The following is a 20,206-nucleotide window of genomic DNA, read 5'->3' on the forward strand; positions in this document are numbered from 1 at the left end:
CACACTGGTTATGAAAACTTCCAAGTTTCTTCTTAAACAACGTTGGTGGAATGCATTCAGCTTCCTTGTCTGTGTACTTCCACCATCTGCTACGCTTCCACAGCATACAATAGTGATGGAAGGACAATAGGACTGTACAACCTCATTTTAGTGGGCAAATGGGGAAATGATCTACTGGCTTTGTCAGTTCTTGCCTTCACTTCTTCCATGAGCTGGCCATTAGCAGATATTGTACTTCCAAGATAGACAAAGTCATCAGCTCTTTCATACTCTTCTCTATCAGTCACACATCTGTCAGTGTTGACAGCATTCTCTCCTATTTCCATGGTTTTGGTCTCCTGTTAACTGATACTGAAAGTCCCACATTGGCAGCTTCTGCCTTTATGTTCATGAAGAGCCTTTTCATTCCATCTGAGTTGGTATCCAGTTGACTAGATCACCTGCAAAAAGTCTTGCAGCCTATCTCTTGCCCACGCAACCAACTGTCATTGGCAGCAGCTGACACTCTTATAAGGACTATATGACAATGCAGAAGAGAAGTGGGGATAGTACACAACCTTGCCTTACATCAGAAACAATATTAAACCATTTGGTGTCCCCCATCTCTGTCCAGAGGCAGCATGCACACTCATCATACAAAGCTTTTATTAAATTAACAATCTTTTCTGGAGTTCCATAGTGACTCAGGCACTTGCAGAGGCTTTATCTGTGGCACTCTCAAATGCTTTCATAAAATCAAGGAAATTAAAAACCATCTGCTGCTGATATTCTAAGCCTCTCTCAATAAGTCTTCTCAAGGTGAAAATCTGGTCTGAATGTGACCTACCAGAGCGAAATCCAGCCTGTTCTTCCTTGAGCACTTTATCAATGGTGGTTTTCATTCTATTCAAAACAATAATGCAAACCACTTTTCCACGAATATGTGGGAGCGTGGCCCTTCTCCTATTATTGGATAAAAGCTTTGTCCACTTTTATGGATTTTGCAGATAACACCTTTTCTCCAATCTTTAGAACAGATCTCCTTTTCCCAAACCATCCTGTACAACCTGCACATGTAATTCACCATCATTTCCTCCAGATTTTAACATCTAAGCATCTGCCTTGGCATAGCCTGGTGCTTTACCGCTCTTCAGTTAGTTTACAGCCTCAGCCTACACTGGCAATTGAATGACAAAACTTTTGTCTTTCAGTGGTGTTAAACCCCCGCCCTCACCGCCCAAAGACAAAAGTTTTGCTGTGACAAGTGCCAGTGTGAACAGCGCATTGTCCTGCCGACAAAGCTAATGCTGCTCATTGGGAGTGGAAATTTTTTGTCAGCAGGAGAGCCGACAAACAGCGGCTACACTACATGACTTTTAGTGGCACAGCTGTGGCAACACAGCCGTGTCGCTAAAGCTGTGTAGTGTAGACAAAGCCTTAGTTACTTCCTCAGTAGCAATTACTTCTAATGATACAAGTCCACTATTCCATCACATTTCTCAGTGTGTGTTAGAGGTTCTCAGCACATGTTAGTGGGTAGGCCCAAGCTGGAAACGTTCCATCCGATGAGCTCTTTGTCCTTCCTCTGTCGTTAAAATTGTACCATCTCAAGCCTTCAGAATGCTACAACGGTTCAAAAATTGTGATGTCAGTTGTTTAGATACTAGACAACATATTTTTAAAATCCCCTCTCCCATATGCCTCCTCTGCTTCTCTTGCTTTATTTTCCATCCATTCTCTCTTATCTCTTCTGGCTGATCTTTTAACTTCCTTGTCTTTGTCCATATATTCTTGCTGCAGAGTAACTCTTTTATTGCTGTCTCATTCTTGCGGAAATCTTTTCTTTAATTCTTTCCTCTCTTCAACATGTCTCCATATATTTGGTTGGAACCATTCTTTTTTCTTAGATCATTATATGTATTATATATATGCAAAAAATTATGACCTCTAGGTCACCAAGAGGTGATCCACGTACTCCTGTCAGGAAGAGATGCTTCTCTCTCTGGCTGGTCATGTGCAAAATGAGTATTGTATGGTTCACAATGGATGCCCATTCACAGTCTGAGCAAAATGATAATCAATAGATAGCAGAGCTTGCAGAAAAAAACAAAAACACTGGGGTTCTCCTGTTTAGAAATAAGAAAATGCACTTTTGAAACTATATCTGGGGTGCAGATGAACCCACAGGTGTCCTTGAATCTGTGAGGACAAGCCGCCAGCAGGCTTATCTTATGAGAAGGGATCTCAGCCAACCAAGTTGAAGATGCTTGGAAAAGGACTTGGAGTAAGCTAGCCTGTAGGAGATAGCAGAATGCCTTGTTAGGGAAGTTTAGGCTCGAGAAAACATGTTACGTTGTCTTATATGTAACCATTTCTTTCCAATATTCCTACTCTCCAGCACTTGAATCACAGTTCGGTGATAATAGATTTTGTCTTGTTTTCACTGCACTTCATGACACCATCTCAGGGCTGTGTGTTAAGAAGAGTGGGGATCCTGTACTGAATCTTGCAAGCTGGGGTGTATCGTTTCTTTGGGAATAGCGGATCTGAGAGTTTGGTGAGCGTGCAGAGGAACAGGGGCTCAGCACCCCAGAGGGACACTCAGAGGACGCGGTGGGGTTGGTGTGTGCCGATCACTAACCTGCCCGGAGAGAGAGGCCTGCAACGCAGTTGTGTGGCCAGAGGCTGGTAGTGTCAGGGAGCTGATCCACAGCAGGCACCGACAAGACTTCCTCACACTAAGGGCAGGTGGTGTCAGTTGGATTTGCTGCTTGGGAGTACTACCAGCCCATCCTGGTTTTCCGCACCTGATGGTTGTACCTGCAAATCCATGACAGACGGGTCTTGTCTCCGGGTTGTTACCAAAACCGAAAGCGTTTTTACATGGACAGATTGATAGCCTGACTCACAACCCCGTCCCAGGAGGGCCGGTGGATTGCCTTCAGGCTGGCTCCTACCCTCCGAACCAGTGGTTCTCAACCTATTTACCATTGTGGGCCGCATCCAATCCTACCTGTATGGCCCTGAGGATGTCACATGGGCTACAGCTGTGTGTCGATTGGGCCACAAATGGCCCACAGGCTCAGAACCACTGCTCTGAACTATCTGCCTTGGGTGGTCCTGCCAGCATAGCTCTCAGCATCATCAGATCTCGCAAGCCTTCCCACCCATCAAGGCACAACGCTACATCAGGCAGAGGAGGGAGTTGAACCTGGATCTCCCACATCCTGAGTGAGCGCTCTAACCATTGGACCCAAAGTTAGCCCACCACCATGATGACAACGACCTAGCGTCTAGCAGGAGTGGGTTTAGCAGGGGCTCCTGACTCCAACTGCACCCACAGAAATCATGAAACCAAGGGTGCATAAACAGGCAAACATACACTTCTCCCAGCCTGGTGTGGAGGGGAGGTCCCAGGGGTTGGGGAGAGGGGGATATTGGAGAACGACCCTGCCCCATACTCACACTCCACCAGCAGCTCCTGTCCCATGGAGCTGGGCCTGGCTCCCCACTTTGGAGACTGTGACCTGGCGCCTCTCAGGTTTGGCCCACTCACCCCTCCATCATGACAGAGGGGCAGCTGGGCCAAATGTGAGCGAGTGGCTTTGTGACCAAGTCCTGGTCACAGCTCTCTGGGCCTCTCCCCTCCAAATTACTGCATGAGTTCTTCCCGGGGGGCTCCTGAAAAGTCACTCGATGCAGGCTGCAGCTGCCTGCTCACCCTGCAGTGCCCCTCACAAAGAACACATAGGGCAAGGCCCATCCACTTATCCATGGCCTCATTTTTCCAAAGTGCTGGGCACCCACAGCTCCCATTGAAGTCAGTCAGAACTGCAGGTGCTCAGCACCTTAGCAAAATCAGGCTCGGCCAGCTCCAGCCTGAGAGGGTGGGGGAAAGGATCTCCCATGACTTCCTAGAGCCAGGACCCTGGCTTGGGTTCTCCTGCCACCAGAGCACATCAGGGTGATTGCTCACCAGGTTTACTGACCCAGCAGCAGGCTGGCTCTGTTCCGTTCTGCCCACCCGGGGCTCTCAGTCCCTGCACTACGTGACAGGGAGCTGGAGGAATGTATGCCCACGGTGTGACTCGCGTGGTAGTCTCTGCTCAGAAGGAAGATTAGCGGGAAACGGCGTAGATCCAAATGACAGTGCATTGCTAGAGTGCAACGCCTGCGGGATGGGAGGAGTGTTCCATGAACTCCCTCTGCCCAGTGCTGAGAGACTTTCCCAAGGAAGGGCCTGGTCCTCTTCTCCCAGATGTTAATGGAAGTCTTGCCATCAACTTCAATGGGAGCGGGAGCAAGCCCTAAAATACAGCTAGCTTGTATTGGATATTTATGCTCAGGTCAGACTAATTCAAATTCCTTGTACCCAGTTTTATAGTGAAGCTACCCTGCTTTGTTACAATAACCAGGTTCCTAACTTTCCCTGTTTGGAGAGCTGCCTAGATACAATGCCATTCCTTGCCTTACAGGGAGGCCTATCTAATTAAACCCCTCGTGTAGATGCCCTTGAACTAGTTTCACCCCTCCTTACACCTTTTTAGCTTACTGGAGCAAGCTAAATCAATATAAGCAAGGGTTAAACCAGTTTAAATGGCCCTATATTAGGAGTTGGCACTCGTTTAAGCAGATCAGTTTTTAAAATCAATTTAGTTAAACCCGTATACGTGTCTAGTAAGTGTCTCTCCCCTTCCCCCACTATTACAATTGAATAATTAAGATTCTACTATGTAGATCAATTAGATTAAATTGATGCAAGCAAAATTGCTAGTTGACTCATTGCACTGGCTAGAGCAAGGACCTGAGAGGGTTGGAACTCCTGGATTCTCGTCCCAACTCTTTGACTGACTGCATGTTCTTGCACAAGTCACTAAGGATCAGATTTTCAAAAGGATTCGGACTTTAGGGCCCTAAATACCTTTGAAAACCTGGTCCTAAACATCTCTCGGTTAAATGTTGCGAATAATACCTCCCACCTTACCTTCCCTTCCCTCCCCAGTGCTGTTGTCAGAATTTCATTAATATTTGTAATTTGCATTAAGATGCTTCGGAGAGAAGTTCCCTAGAAGTGCGAAGCAGGTATGATTCAGTGTTAAGGAGAGGGGCCAGTGCATGAGCAAAATGTTTATCAGTTACAGAAGTTGACAGTCAGCTGCCAGAGGTTTGCCAGGGCAGCCTCACTTTCATTATTAGGCCTTATTGCCTCATCAGCATTTGCTAATAAGCAGCAGCTGGCCTCCAAGCTGCAGGGGGGAAAAGATTATGCATAACAAAAATGCTCTGAAAAAACCATGGCCTGACAAGCCAAAGGTATAGAGACTAAGAATAATTCTACCAAGACACATGCTGAGCTGAAAGGTGAGACCTCTGCTTTCACGGATCCAGCGGATCAGAGCATGTTGGCCCCTTAATGATAATTAAGAAGCGTCACATTGCTCTGTTGCCATCAAGTTTTAAAAGGCAGCCTGGAGAAACCGCGTGGGACTTCCAGCGTCTAGAGCCCTGGATGAATCTTTCACCCTTTGTGTGCTACTCTCTGTATCCAGCTGGGGGTCTGAGTTCTGCTCGGCTCTTAGCTGAACTTCTTACCCATCCTAAAAGAAGTGAGGAGCATAGAGCACTTTCCTGCTAGAGCAGAGCGGAGTTCCCCCTCTTCTCCCAGGCCTGGCTGATGTGGTGAGAGCTCCCCATCCTGTGGTAAGCCACTTTACCCAGCGATTGCAGGCATCTCAACTGGAAAGGTTAAGGGGATTTCCACCCTCACCTCCCTGCCCCCACTGGGAATTCCCCTTCCCAGAGAGCAGGCTGCGCTCAGGTTTCCCTCCTCACACTTAGAGGTGCACTGTGATCATGGCCAGGTTGTTCTGGTGCTATTTCAATGTGCCTGCCCTTCGGTGCGGCCAAGCGGCACGTTACCCCGTCAGCAAAAGGCTGCGCAGTGTTATGGGACCAGCTTCTGCGAACACCCTGAGTGGAGCACAGACACTAAGCAGGCTAGATTGGTGATAAAGCTGGTCTCCAGGGAGAGGGACAACAGCTGCACCTCTCTCAGAGCACCCTCTGCCAGCTAATCTATGGAGCTGTACTGACGTCAACCACACTGGAAACCGCTTCCCTGCCCTGACCTGCTTGGAGATTAAGATCAGGGGGTTGAATCAAAGGAAATGTGCATGGAAAAATTTGCAAAGAAACCACCTGTAGGAGCACAAGGCTAAAGTAAATTAACCTCGTATTGGATTAGTCAGACTATGCAAATGCAGTGGAAATGTAATCCACCTTTGATAGCTCTCCAGTAATGTCGGGAGGTGGCCGCGGTTGCCACATGCTGCATTTAAAATTTTAATGAATGCATATTTTCCCTGTTAGGCTATACACCAACTATAGTGATAAATGATCCCCCTACAATACACCCTCTCGAGCTGCCAGCTTCTTGAAAGGACGAACCGAACATCCAGGCTGCTCTGACTCTCTTCCAGAACAAAGAGGGAGCTAGTGATGTTACCGGGCAAACATCTGGAATATTCAGGCTAGGTCAGAGTGTGAAGATGACTCTCTCAGATAGGAAGAGGCATGAATCTGATGAATAAGACAAAGTAGGTGACAGAGGGGCTGTCCATTTGCAGTGGGAGCCCTCCCTCTGCCAGTTTTTAACTGGGAACCCTCATTGCGGGCACTGCCAAAAATTAGTCTTGATGTATTTTCGAGCGCGGGTATTGTCTTGCCTGCTTGATTAGCATTGCAGATACAAGGGTCAGCGTGGCCTCATGTTGCTAGGTGTAGAGCAGTTTCTGTTGCTAACCCTGAAAGCTGCCCATCCAAAATGCTCTGGGCCTGACTCCCCGCTGCCCTACACCTGGTGCTTGCAACTTCACAAAATGGGAATCGTGCGAGCATAACACGTTTACTAGCATAACATGGTAGCATTTCACACCTGCTTTGCAGAGGTTCAGATGACAGCACAAGGTATAAGGCAATGGAGAATAAAGCTCTATGAACCCTCTTGACAGCTAATGCACCCCCAACTGATGGGAGCCACATGTTTTCTGCATCCCCACTTAGCACCTTGCTGAAGGGGCTTTGGGCCTGGCTGTTTCCATCACCCTTTTAAAATGTTGCTCGTAAATGTGGTGTATGGCAGTGGCTCTCAACCTTTCCAGACTTCTGTACCCCTTTCTGGCATCTGATTTGTCTCCCGTACCCCAAAGTTTCACCTCACTTAAAACCTACTTGCTTACAAAATCAGACATAAAAATACAGAAGTGTCCCAGCACACTAGTACTGACATTGCTGACTTTGTCATTTTAGCATATAATTATAAAATAAATCAGTTGAACTATAACTACTCTGCTTACATTTCAGTGTATCGTGTATAGAGCGGTATAAACAAGTCATTGTCTGTATGACATTTTAATTTGTACTGACTTTGCTAGTGCTTTTTCTGTAGCCTGTTGTAAAACTACACAAACATCTAGATGAGTTGATGTACCCCCTGGTAGACCTCTGTGCACCCCCAGAGGTACGTGTACTCCTGGTTAAGAACCACTGGTATATGGGAAACAGAGGGGTTGTGACAGCAATGGCTAATGCCAGGCTTTCTGTAGGTTTGCTTCAGCTTATCTCAAGGGCCTTGTCTCTCCCTTCTTCCTTACGAGGCCCCTCTCTTCTGTCCCTCCACATAATCTCACTGTTGTTGGGGAAAGAGCCTTCTCCTCTGCAGCTCCTGCCCCCTAGAAAAGCCCTCCTGTCTCTTTTCACCTCATCTGCTCCCTGTCTCACACCACTTGCCTTCGCCCCCCTGCCCCCCAATGCTATGCAGGTAACACTGACAAATGGTTGCAGATCCACTTTGCATGGAAGATCTGCACATAATACAACTGCATAGCAAAAAACAGCACTGTGCTACCCTCCCCCCACAGTCCTGCCGGAGGAGCTTGCTCCCTAGTGTGGAACGAAGTTTCTCTCATAGTCCTGCACACGGCCCTTGTAGAGAACATGGGAGTTCCCTGTGTTTGTTACAAGAATATCATATGCCCCTCAGTTTACCTGTTTGATATTATCCTGCCTGGCTGCAAGGAGTTAAATCAAAGGAGGCTGGTAGGGGGAAACAAACAGGAAAGGAAACAATGGCCAGGAGAAGGTACTGTCAGAGAGTGCGCCCAAGGATCCTTGAGGGACAATGGGAGAATTATTAATGGGGGAATGCCCGCTTGCCTGGCTCCACATAGGCTAACAAGGCTTATTCTTCCCAGCCTGGGATCAAAGTGGATATTGAATCATTGAACCTCCCAGCCTAGGGAGGAGGAATAGGGGGTTGAGTGGACAGCAGCGGCTGGGGATGGTGCTGCGGGGTTCTCCCAGGTCAGGAGCAGGGGATCTGGGCTGGGTGGAACTTACCCAAAACTTTTAAGGAATGTGTAAAGTTGAGGGAAAACTACGTGTCCAGGCTTTTTGTTGTTTTATCTCTTCTCTCTGTGAGCTACGCACCTTTGGGTGAATAAATAATACCTTGTTTTGGAGAAGCTATTGGAGTCACTTTAATCAGCTACTGGTCAAAGCTCCCCAAAGGAAAAGGACCTCCAGGTGCCAAGCACAGTTGGGCCTGTCGTGGCAACACAGTTGGGAAACAGGAGGACTGCAGCCCAGAGGCCAAGTCCCAGAGGGTTAGAGCCGCAGGGGTTCCCCCTTTAGGAGAGGTGAAGGGAGCCAAGCTGGTCACCTGAAGGGTACACTCAAAAGTAGGTCTAAGGAACAGCTCAACCTAAGGAGAGGGCATGGCAACACTGTCCTGCCATGCAATCCCCTAAGACCCCGCCCGCATTGCTAGGGTGGTGCTGGGAAGGAACACAGTGGCTGGAGTAGTTGACTGGGCTCATCCTTGTTTTAACAGTAGATTACCCCCACCCCCACCCATCACTCTTTTTATGGCTTGCCCATGACCTGCATCCCTCTTCCTGTCCAAATGCTGCACCTAAGGGGGCTTCTATGGAGCAGGACTCTACACCGTGCCAGGAGTGCACACCCCCTTGTATGAACTCCTGCCAGCGTTAGTATGTATTTGTGTTGTGGTAGTGCAGGGAGGCCCTAGTCTCTGTGCTGGGCCCTCTATACGCACATAACATAACTGCAGGGGCCTTATATGTGAGGGCCCCTGCAGTGCTGGAGGGACTGTGTTTTAGCTGTGAAGTACAGCTAAGATCCTGACTAGGGTTGCCACCTGTGAGGTACAAAAGAAAGGACATCCAGGACGATCCTGAGCCCTGAGGCCTGGACAGCTGGCAGTGTGTACTGAGCACCCTTACATTTCCCAGAACAGCCGCCTCAAAAAAGAGATGATCCTGGCAACCCTAATCCTGACTACTGTGGTCATCAAAGATGTCAGGGCCCTTTTCACAAGAGTAGCATGGTAAACCCCAGTGTCCCGGCCAAGGGCCAGCTTGGATATGGACAACCTGACTCTTAATTCCCCCCTACAATTTCAAATGGATGCATTCGTCTTCACTTCCTGTCCTAAACTGTTGTGTTTCTGTCAAATGGCTGCCACATTCCACCCCAGAAGTGACTGCATTTTAATGGCGAGGGAAGGGATTCCTGCACAGACCGTTTGAAAAGCACTTTAGGCTCCTGGAGGATAAAAGGCTCTATAGAAATATAAGGTATCATCATGACCGTTAGTTTATGCATGAAAAGTGAATGTGCAGATGTTTCACACTAGAGACCTATGTGCACAAAATGAGTGTGTGATTGCAATATTTGAATACTCGGTTCAATTTTTATGCATTTAATCAAGCTAGCTGTCCATAGCACTTCTGAAATATGCATATATGGCCGTATACAAACACCTGATAGGACTCAGTCCTGGGCTTGCAAGATGAAGTGTAGCTGACTTTGCAAAGTACACACCAATACACGCCCACATATCCGAGGGCTGGATGAAACCCGTAGTCTTATTTTAGAAGCATTCTGCAAAATCTTGCAGTAAATCAGGCACAAGACAAAGTTATTTAACCCTTGCCTTGCCATAATCTCCACTCCTCCCTCCTTGAGGTGAACAACAGAAATCCTAACAAAGGAAGGAGAGAGAGGATACCTGTGTCTGTGTCTATGGTGGCGTTCATTCCCCCATTCTGGAATCCCTGCCAGAGAATCCTTTCATTCTAAAGATACCTTAGAGAGCAACGTTTGGCCTGGGGAATGCACCAAATGGGATGTGTTTTCAAAACGTGGATACTTCAAGCCCCTACTAGGGCTTTATTCCCCATCCTACCACCACCACTGCAAACAATTCACATCAAACACCGCTAAAGCAGTATCCTGGGGTGGGGCAGGGCCTGTCTTTTTGTTGTGTGTTTGTACAGCACCTAGCACCATGGGGTCCTGGTTCATGACGAGGACTCCGAGGGGCGATGGTAATACATAATAATATCGTCCACGGGAATACAGGATTTGCCACAGCAGATCAACCCTCTAGTTCATTCACTCCAGCATCCTGCCTTCAGAAATCTCTGATGCTTCAGAAGAATGCAAACCTTTCCCCCCATAATGCAGCTGCACACTAATCAACGTGCACTTTGCATACAGCGACTCCTGCAAGGTGCTGAGGTCCAGATCTCCAAAGAGATTTAGGTTGCTGATTTCACTGGGAGTTAGGAAACTAAATATCTTTGAGGATCTGGGCCGCCGTGCCCACAACTCAGACTGGGAGGGGAAGGTACCCAGCATCTAACAGAATCGGGTTCCTCACACATGCCTGTACTTGGATTCTTATTCGGTCTATCTGCAGACCAAGCACGGTGTGTGTTCTTTCCCTCGGAGAGCACAGGGGCACGGTATTTGTGTGTTTTCCCGTTGCATTACAGCGTGTGTGGTTGGGGCGGGTGTCTTCACAAATGGCAAATGTACACAACAGCTGGGCATGTCTGTGGGCCTGTTTATGTTTCCCGTGGAAAACCAAATGCCAATTCTACAATTAAATAAAAGGACAAGGATATAACACATTTCAGTTTGTTGTAGATTTACAATCTCTGTCATGCACTTGAAAACGATACACTCACTGATCACCTTTTCAGAATTTAGAGCGATGCTATCACCATTTTCCCTCTCTCTCCTCCCCATATATATTTTTTTAACTCTCTGTTTACACTAACCCCTTGGTAGCTTGAGAAGAAAATCTATTTTCCATTAATTTTATTCTCTTCCCTGCTTCCAATCCACCCCACCCCTATTACCTCATCAGCACACTTGTTGATTAGTGTAGGGTTTGCTCGTGAGTGCAGAAATGCTGGCATCAATTGATCGGGGTGTTTATATTTTAAGAAAACACATTGAGAGGTGGTCCAGTTAAAGACATCGCTTTAAAACGTACCAAGTCAAAGAGGCTGGGTAGTTTAAAGAATTGATAATGGGACCTGCGAATTACAGGCTGGACTCTGATCTCGCTCACACAAAAAATGAGGTTTCTAACCCTCACGGTTGCAGAGAAAAGCTTGAAAACGTGATCCAACGGCACCCTAAACCAGAAAGCAAGTAAAATGAAAGGCACTATTTTCTTTAATGCATGATTTTGGGGGGCTTGGCTCCTGCTTTTTGAACGCTTGTGGTTGGCCATAGTGAAATCAGGAGTAACTCCACTGAAGTCAGTCAGATCAATGTAAGAGCCTTTCATTTGTTGGATACCACTTCAAACCCTATTTGGGTCAGTAACAAGTGAAAGAAAGTTATTGCCATCCAATGACTGTATGGTGGGTCTCCGGCCATTTCTCAGAAGGCAGGTGAGATAAAACTATTGATTACTGTTATTATGTATTCATCACCAGTGATGTGCTAGGCATTTTAAGACATAGGGAGATGAGATCCCTGCCCCAAAGAGCTTACAGTCAGAGACCTGGTCTACACAGAAAACTTGTACCACTATCTCTGTCGGTATAGTTTAAGCACTAAAACTCACTTGTGTGGGTGCAGTATAACTGTACATAAACTGGTATTCCTATACTGGAAGAGGAATATGCTCTACTGGTATAAGACACTCTGGTACCAATATAAGTCTCCACTCTAGGGGATGTACTGGTATAACTATAACAGTTTAAAAAATAATCACATGCTCTAACTCAAAGCATTATGTATGGCACAAGCACTGGGTGTAGACCAGGCAGAAGTCAATTTATCCATAACTATCCTGACAGGCTGTAACTGGCTCTCTGACGACAGCCTGATCAGAGGGGCCAAGGAATGAGCTCCCTGCTCATCCGAGGCAGAGCAGTGTTGAAGCATACTGGCCAGGTCAGGGACGGGAAAGCTGCATTGCAACTGACTGTGATGTACTTACTGGCTTATGGGATGGTTAAACAAAGGACTTCGACCACCAGGGCAGTCACCTTTCACCAGCACTAAACATACACACACACATACACACACTTGGGGGGGGGGGATGAATTTAATGGTCTTAAAAATAAAGGGAAAAAAACAAAAAGTCAGAGTGAGGTCAATGCTTGGGTCAGCCAGCTGGGGCAAGGGACCCCTTGCATTTTACATAATGTTACGAAACACTAACATGCAGTGACATTTCTGAAGGGCTTTCTCTGCCACAGTGGTCCCGTTAGCTTATTTCCTGGAACACGACGTGTTTCTATGAGCACAATGGGGCCCTGAGCTCTGTTGAAGGCTAGACGCACCACGGTCATTGTACTGTCAGTATATTATTATAAATTATTATAATACATTGCTGGGAAATACAGGCTTAGGGCTGTAAACAATGCTGACTAGGAAATGCAGCCCTGACTGGAGCTACACATAGTGTAGGCAGGTGCTCGGCACCCGCTGTCTGTACAATTTTGCCAGCGCACCAAACCTGACCAGTAACATCCCTGCTGCATCTCTAGTGCAAGTCTCTCCTGCCCAGAGATGTCCAGTCCTATTATAACAAATGCAAAACCTTAGCCCAGCATGGGCCACTCAGAACTTCGCACTACCAGCAACAATAGAATGCCCATTCACTTCCTCCAAAAGCACAGACCTCAAGCCACATGAATTAGAGAAGGCTCTTCAACTGTTAGCCGTACAGGGTCTCTGAAACGTAGTTGATCAGCTCTGATCCTATCCCATAGAAGGCAGTGGAACACACTAGCCAGTACCTTACATTATCCAAATGCAAGGTGACATGTGGCCGCTGGAGGCTAAATTGATGACAGGAAACATTTACACTAGAAAGGAAATTCAATCGCCAACATTTTTGATCCAGATGTCAAACATTCCAAAATATGAGGAAGTTTGGATCCAATGTTCTGGTCTGGCCTATTATTAAGGATAGGCCATTTACAAAATCTGGCTCTAAATCCAGATTATAAACACACCCAAAGCTCCAGACAGTTTGGATCTAAGGTTTTGGTACTAGCTGGTATTTCACTTGTGTCCTGAGGTGAAAAAAAAAAATCTAACGGCTCCCACAGTTCACCTCTAAAAATAAGGAGTGACAGTAGCGTTGGTCAAAGGACTGCTGCTAACAATGGGGTCCGAGAGCACCTCAAAGAAAAGGTCGCAAGAATCCCTTTGAGTGGAAAGCGGACAACCGCAGTGTAGAGGTTGCTACCAGCTCCCTCTACAATTACACCATATGAAATAAAAAGAATCACATACACTATTAAGATGGTAAAAAAATAATAAAAAAAAAATTGAATTGAGATAATTATTTTAATCCCTGCCAAATCAGGATTAGTTGATCAGGATTAAGTGAAAAATACAAGACCCGATTCACTCCTTGATTACTCCAGGTTCACACCAATGTCCCTCCCCTGAACTCAACAGAATGGAGTTACACGGATGTATATCTTACCCCATCTTTCCTGTATTCTCTCCTGCACTATGCACACAACCACAGGAAGGATCAAAGCTAAAATCTGTGATTGTTATTAGCCTTACAGCAGCACTGAGAGCCCCTGATGGAGATTAAAGCCCCATTGCTAGGTACATATACATAGCAAGAGGCAGCCCCCAAGAGCTTACACGCTAAATAACAAGACAGCTGGAGGGGGAGGAGGAAACACAGGTATGGAGCGGGGAGGTGGCTTGCCTGAAGTCCCAAAGCACGAGAGATGGAGGCAACATTTCCCAAGTTGCGGTCAGGAGCCCGCTCCACTGAAGTATCAGCACACATCAGCACATCATGTAGCTACATAATTCCAGCAGGAGGGGGGGAATCTTATTCACTTAAAGTGTTTTTCTAAACATTAAATAATTTCTAAAAATTGCAATTAGAACATGCTAAGTCGGAAATGTTGTTTAACCACTGCCCCCCGATAACACACCCCGTGCTGTGCTGTGCAGTGCGTAGCTCCCCGCATTGTGGACTCCACCGGATGCACACAATGAGCCATCATTCCAGCTTCCTTAGTAACCAAGGCCTGATAGCCCACTGAAAACAACGGGAGTCTTTCTCCATTGACTTCAATGTGCTCCAGATCAGGCCGCAAGTCCAGGGTTGTTCCATGAGCGCAGGAGCTAGCCGGTTCTTTTTATGCCACATGTTGACAATCAAACACTATCTGACTTGGTTCTTTGCAGGCAGATGGAAAGCAACAAAACACCTCCTCTTCGCTGGGACTCTGAGCCTACGTCATGTCCTTGGGATTTGGCGGTGGCAAGGATCCAGGGCCAAGTTCTGAGCTCATATAGGCTGCTGTAAAGCCAGAGTAATGCCACTTGAAATCCACTGACTTTGATGCAGTCACTCCAGATTGTACCTGAGACCAGAATCTGGCCCTGGGTTTACCATTTATCACTCCCTTACTGGAAATCATCTTGTTTCTATAATAGAAACACCATCAGTCAGCACCTCTATGAAAACCTGGGCAGATGCTTTTATCACACAGCTTACTCTTACCACAACCACCTGTTGACTCAAACAGAGATCGCCGGCTGAATCACTAGCTGTTCACAGTTTCATTCTCCTTAGTGCAGCCAGGCCTGCGTTTTAAATCAGACACCGGCGATTTGCCCCTGCACACTCATGCAAGACACACAGCAGGGGATTCCCGTTTTGCTTGGCTGACACTTTGAGGGAAATCCCTCCCAAGTGGTTACTAATCCTGCACCACTCTACCCGCCTGGGGGGATCAGAATGATTCTTGCATCAAACTTCATCCCTCAGAGGCAGCATGGTCCAGCGGAGAGGGTACGTGGCCCACTGTGTGACCTCAGGCAAATTGCTCCACCCCTTTGTGGCTCTGTGCCCCTCCTACCCTGTGTCTGATCTGTTCAGACTGTGAGTGCTTCTGGGCAAGAGCTGTCTCTTGCTTGGTGTTTGCACAGCATTGGGCACAACGGGGCCCTGATCTTGGTGCCTCCAGATGCTGCTGTAATACAAATAATGACCAGTCATCATCCTCAACAAAATGCTCTAAGGCCCCCAACCCAAACCACTATATTAGCAATACTTGCTATTGATGGAGCATATTTCAGCCAAGGAACTCCACGTGCTTTGCATTCAGTAAGCCCCGTAACACTGCTCTGAGGTATGTACCTTTGATTATCCTCATCACACAGATGGGGAAACTGAGGCATAGAGAGTTAAGTGACTTGCCCAAGTCCTGAGTGAGACCTGCTCTAATCACTATATAAAACTCTCTTCTGTGGGAAAGGAAATTGTTTGACCTGTAATAATAGGAATTCACCCCCCTTGAAACCTGTTTATGTTTCATGAAACCTAATGGCCATGTTAAATGCTCTGAGCATGTTTATTGTAAATATAAATCAGAGAGAGCAGCTTATTAAGAATTACATGCATCATAATGATTGACACAAGGACATTAAGGTGTTCCGACGACATCAGGTTCAATCAGGGGGTTGCTTTCATGGTTTATGGAAATGCAAAGTGCACTGAGATTGTAAGGTCTCTGGGGCAGAGACCATCTTTGTGTTCTGTGTTTGTACCACGCCTAGCACCATGGGCCTCTGGGCTGTGCCTGGCCTGCTAGGTAATACACATCATAATGATCGCCACAGTGGGAAATGATTCAGGGTGGTTTTTCAGAATGTCTTACTAACATAAGGACCTGCTATGTCTCCTAGGCCTGGTCTACACTGGCGGGGGGAATCGATCTAAGATACGCAACTTCAGCTACGAGAATAGCGTAGCTGAAGTCGGCGTATCTTAGATCGACTTAGAATCACTTACTTCGAGTCCTCGCGGCGCGGGATCGACGGCCGCTGCTCCCCCGTCAACGCCTCTCCCCGTGGTGGAGTTCCGGAGTCGATGGCAGAGCGATCGGGGATCGATTGGTCATGTCTACACTAGAAGCGATAGATCGATCCCCGATAGATCGATCACTACCCACCGATCCGGCGGGTAGTGTAGACGTGGCCCTAGAGGCAACAGCAGCATGAGCGATATCTGCTGACTGCCTGTGGAAGGCAGCACTGGTTAAAAGTGGCCAGACACCATGCAATGTGTGTGGTATGAATGAGTAGAGTATATGTAGACCAGAAAAATGGCTCTATTTAGCCTCTCATTAGATTTTCAGGGGTGAAGGAGGAGGAAAAGTTCCCAGAGATGCAGCAGAGGATGGACTGCTAACACATCACCCATTTGCCTCATCCCCCAATTGCTGCATCTCTTCTTAGTTGCCATAGCACATAGGGGCCAAGATCTTCAAAAGTAGCTAGTGATTTGGGATGCTTTGATTTTGGAGCATCATCCTTGAAAAGGGCCCTAATTCCAGAAAGTGCAGACCACTCACATGCTGAAAACCAATGGTGGTCACTGACGACGGGCACCCAAAATCACTGGTCACTTTTGAAAATCTTGGCCAGAGATTTTTGCATAGCCATTGGCTTTGTAAACTCTAAGCGACTCCAATAAAACTTCAGTGCCTCTCCACGGGAACGCTTTGACTGAAATGTTTTAGTAAATGGCTCGCCAGAGAGAGCAGGCTATTGGCTCGCAGGAAAGATTCATAGATTTTAAAAGTCAAAAGGAATCATTATGATCTTCTAGACCAGGGGTGGGCAACCTATGGCCCGGGTGCCAAAGGCGGCCCGCGAGCTGATTTTCAGGGGCACCCGCACTGCCCGGGTCCTGGCCACCGGTCCAGGGGGCTCTGCATTTTAATTTAATTTAATTTTAAATGAAGCTTCTTAAACATTTTAAAAACCTTATTTATTTTACATACAACAATAGTTTAGTTATTTACTATAGACTTATAGAAAGAGACCTTCTAAAAACATTAAAATGTATTACTGGCACGTGAAATCTTAAATTAGAGTGAATAAGTGAAGACTTGGCACACCACTTCTGAAAGGTTGCCGACCCCTGTTCTAGACCCACCTCCTACATAATACAAGCCACAGGTTTGGCGTGGGCAGAAAAGTGCATGATCCTCCACACCAACATGCTGCAGAGCCGACAGAGAGGGACGAATCCTAAACAGGAGATCCTAAATAGGTGATCTCCATGCCCACTAAGTCCTTGGCTTCTCCACTGAGAACCTCCTCCAGGTGCTCGTTGTGGCTGTGAATTATACGACATGCATACTTGCAGCTTCCGCTCATCCCAAAGAGTAGTCGGTCCAGCCCACTCCCCCTTTCACAAGAACCTCCTCTCTTAAAAACCAAACCACATGATGACCATAAGTTTCAATAGCAAGTAACCATGACCACAAATGTTCTTCATTTTAATTTGCTATTTAAATAACGTAAATTGTAGATCAGCTCTGGGCAGTAACTTGGTAAAAATGCCACAGTGGGGTTCCCTAGGAGTTGTCTCTCTGGGAGTTCAAAATCCTGTCTGCTTGATTCACAAGAGAGTTTTGCTAACTCTCAGCCCTACAAACTCAGCCTAGGATCTGAAAGCCAAGCAGGGTTCTCTGGCTCATGCGCTATCACTGGAATGCTAGCAAAGATTCTTCAGGCCAAATTCTGCTCCCATCTATGTCTGGAAAATCCTGTTGTTTTCAGTGTGGCTGCACAGGGGTAACTGGAGGATTTTTAAGACCAGGTTGGACAAACACCTGTTAGGCATGGTCTAGATAATACTTAGTCCTGCCTTGAGTGCAGGGGATTGGGCTAGATGACCTCTCAAGGTCCCTTCCAGTTCTATGATTCTGTGATTTACTATGAGGGCCATTTCAGCCCCCAGAGCAGCCTGCAATCTAGAGAGATGAAAGGTGTCAGAAAGCCACCTGTGCCCCTCCGTCTCCTTGACCTGTCCCTTTCGTGCTGCACCTCCTGGAGGTACAGCAAAGAACCAGACCCTAGGTCACCAGCGTCGGTCAGTGGAGGCAGAGGCCCTGAATGTGTTCCTCAACATAGCTAAGCCGCTCACTGACTTCAACAGAAGTTTCCCATGAGTAGTGACTGCAAGATCATGCCCAAGTCTTTACCATCTGGGGCTAAGTTTGCTCAGCGTCTCCAAAAGCAAGAAGTTCACCCCGAAGTGAGGGGTAGCGAGGTGGTCGGGGAGAGTTGCATCAGAAGATAGCGGCTCCTCCCTTTCAATGGGGGGCCCAGAGAGACGGTATTTCCCCAAGAGTGGGCAGTACTGGCCAGGGATGCACTGACTCAGCACAACTCTATTATAGCCTCTGCTAATAAGGCTCCTATGAAGCCCCAAAACGAAACTAAAGGTGCCCCTGAAGAACCTCCAACAGAGGGTGGCAGCGAATCCCCACCTCAGTGCAAGGGCTCAAGAAGATGCAGTTTGCACTTCCCAAGCAGAATTTGGACACTGATGTTTTCACTGGTGGTTCACGTAAAGCATGCTGCAGGTCAGTCTAGCTGCTCGTGGACAGGGGTCTTTGTCACCAGAACCACCACTGCCTTGTTGTAGAGAAGGACACAGTTTTCTACCCAGCAGGCCTAAAGTTAGGCTCCTAAGGTCATAGACAGGCACCTAAATAAACTCTGGCCTGTCTATCAGAGCTGCTGAAAGAGAAACAGTTATTAAGGTGCCCGTTTGGGGAACCTAACTTTAGGCTTCCAGTTGGACAAAAATGCATAACCTTCTCGTACACATAGTAAAAAAAAGCAATGAGAGGCAATAAATCCCCAGTGAGCAACAGCCATGTGACAAAGTTAAACATCTCCTTTTCAACATGTTTCTCCAGCAGCATTTACACCATGTTATGACACAGTCACTTGCTTAGTTCCATGCTCGGCAGCTAATTTTCAACCTATCTGCATCTTCCACATAAAACAGATTGGTAACAACAAAGGGCCCAGGTGTTCTCTACCTTTTGCACACCAGGATCCCTCTTCCGCCTAGCTAGGATCCCCAGATTGAGAACTCCTGCCCTAGCAGACTTTGTGGAGTCTCTGATTTCTATTTAAAGTCTCCCATCTATTTAAAGTTACATCCACACATTCAAATCCTCCTGAAACTGGTAAACATCTAATTATCTTAGCATACTTTGAAAGAGAGCCTACTTACATGCAGATGGACTGGATGATCTGATAGCCCTTGTCCATTTCTAACTTCTATGGAAACTGCTCTGTGATTTTTTATTTATATTTCTTTCACCTGTAAAGGTCCTTTTTATTTTGCAAACCCACACAGACAGGGGAGTCCTAGCGTATCTTTTTCAAACACGGTTCTTTCACTGAGGTGGAGCAGGCAGAACCGCTGCCCCGGATTACAGGCCAAAGTCTAGCTGTATCGGGGGTTTCTATTCTAAGGGATATGCTGACACAACCTTCTCTATAGCAATGCTGCCAGAGTAAAATGCAGCAGGGTCTGTCACCAGCACACTGCCAGACACAGGAGGCTTCAGGCCTCAGAGTCCTTTTAAAATCCCTGTCATCTCCATCTCTACAGGTGGAGAATGAGGACAAGCATCCTGGTGTCATGCATGACAACCGCATGTTGTTTCACCTTATTACCATCCCAGCCACTGGGAACCCACCCCGCCCCCACAAACCCCTTTTCTCTGCTTCCAGCAGGGCTGCCATTACTACTGGCAAGCACCACCCAATGCACATTACCCAGTCCAATTCATGCCTTGGGGGATCCGTCTTTTCCCCCTAGCCCTCCTGGCATTTAAAATGAATCTCCAGTGCCTACATGCAAGTTATTTTTAACTCCTCATGATCACTCCCCTGCAAACCAGGCCTTTACGAACAGCCATCCCAGCCCTCTCTGGGTCTCTCGCAATATACACAGGCTGTTGGCAAGAAGCATTTTACCTCCTTGTTTGCATGAAACCAAAAGATCTATTTGATTAGCCTAAGGCAAGATTAGAAA

At 47.0% G+C, this 20,206-nt stretch overlaps 1 protein-coding gene across 3 annotated transcripts in view; it reads right to left on the bottom strand.

Annotated features, from left to right (window-relative positions):
• Positions 1-20,206, bottom strand: part of KSR2 (kinase suppressor of ras 2) — a 281,058-nt gene that overhangs the window by 260,054 nt on the left and 798 nt on the right. The gene's annotated exons all lie outside the window — the stretch shown is intronic.

This window comes from Natator depressus, chromosome 15, assembly GCF_965152275.1.
Source record: "Natator depressus isolate rNatDep1 chromosome 15, rNatDep2.hap1, whole genome shotgun sequence".
NCBI lineage: Eukaryota > Metazoa > Chordata > Testudines > Cheloniidae > Natator > Natator depressus.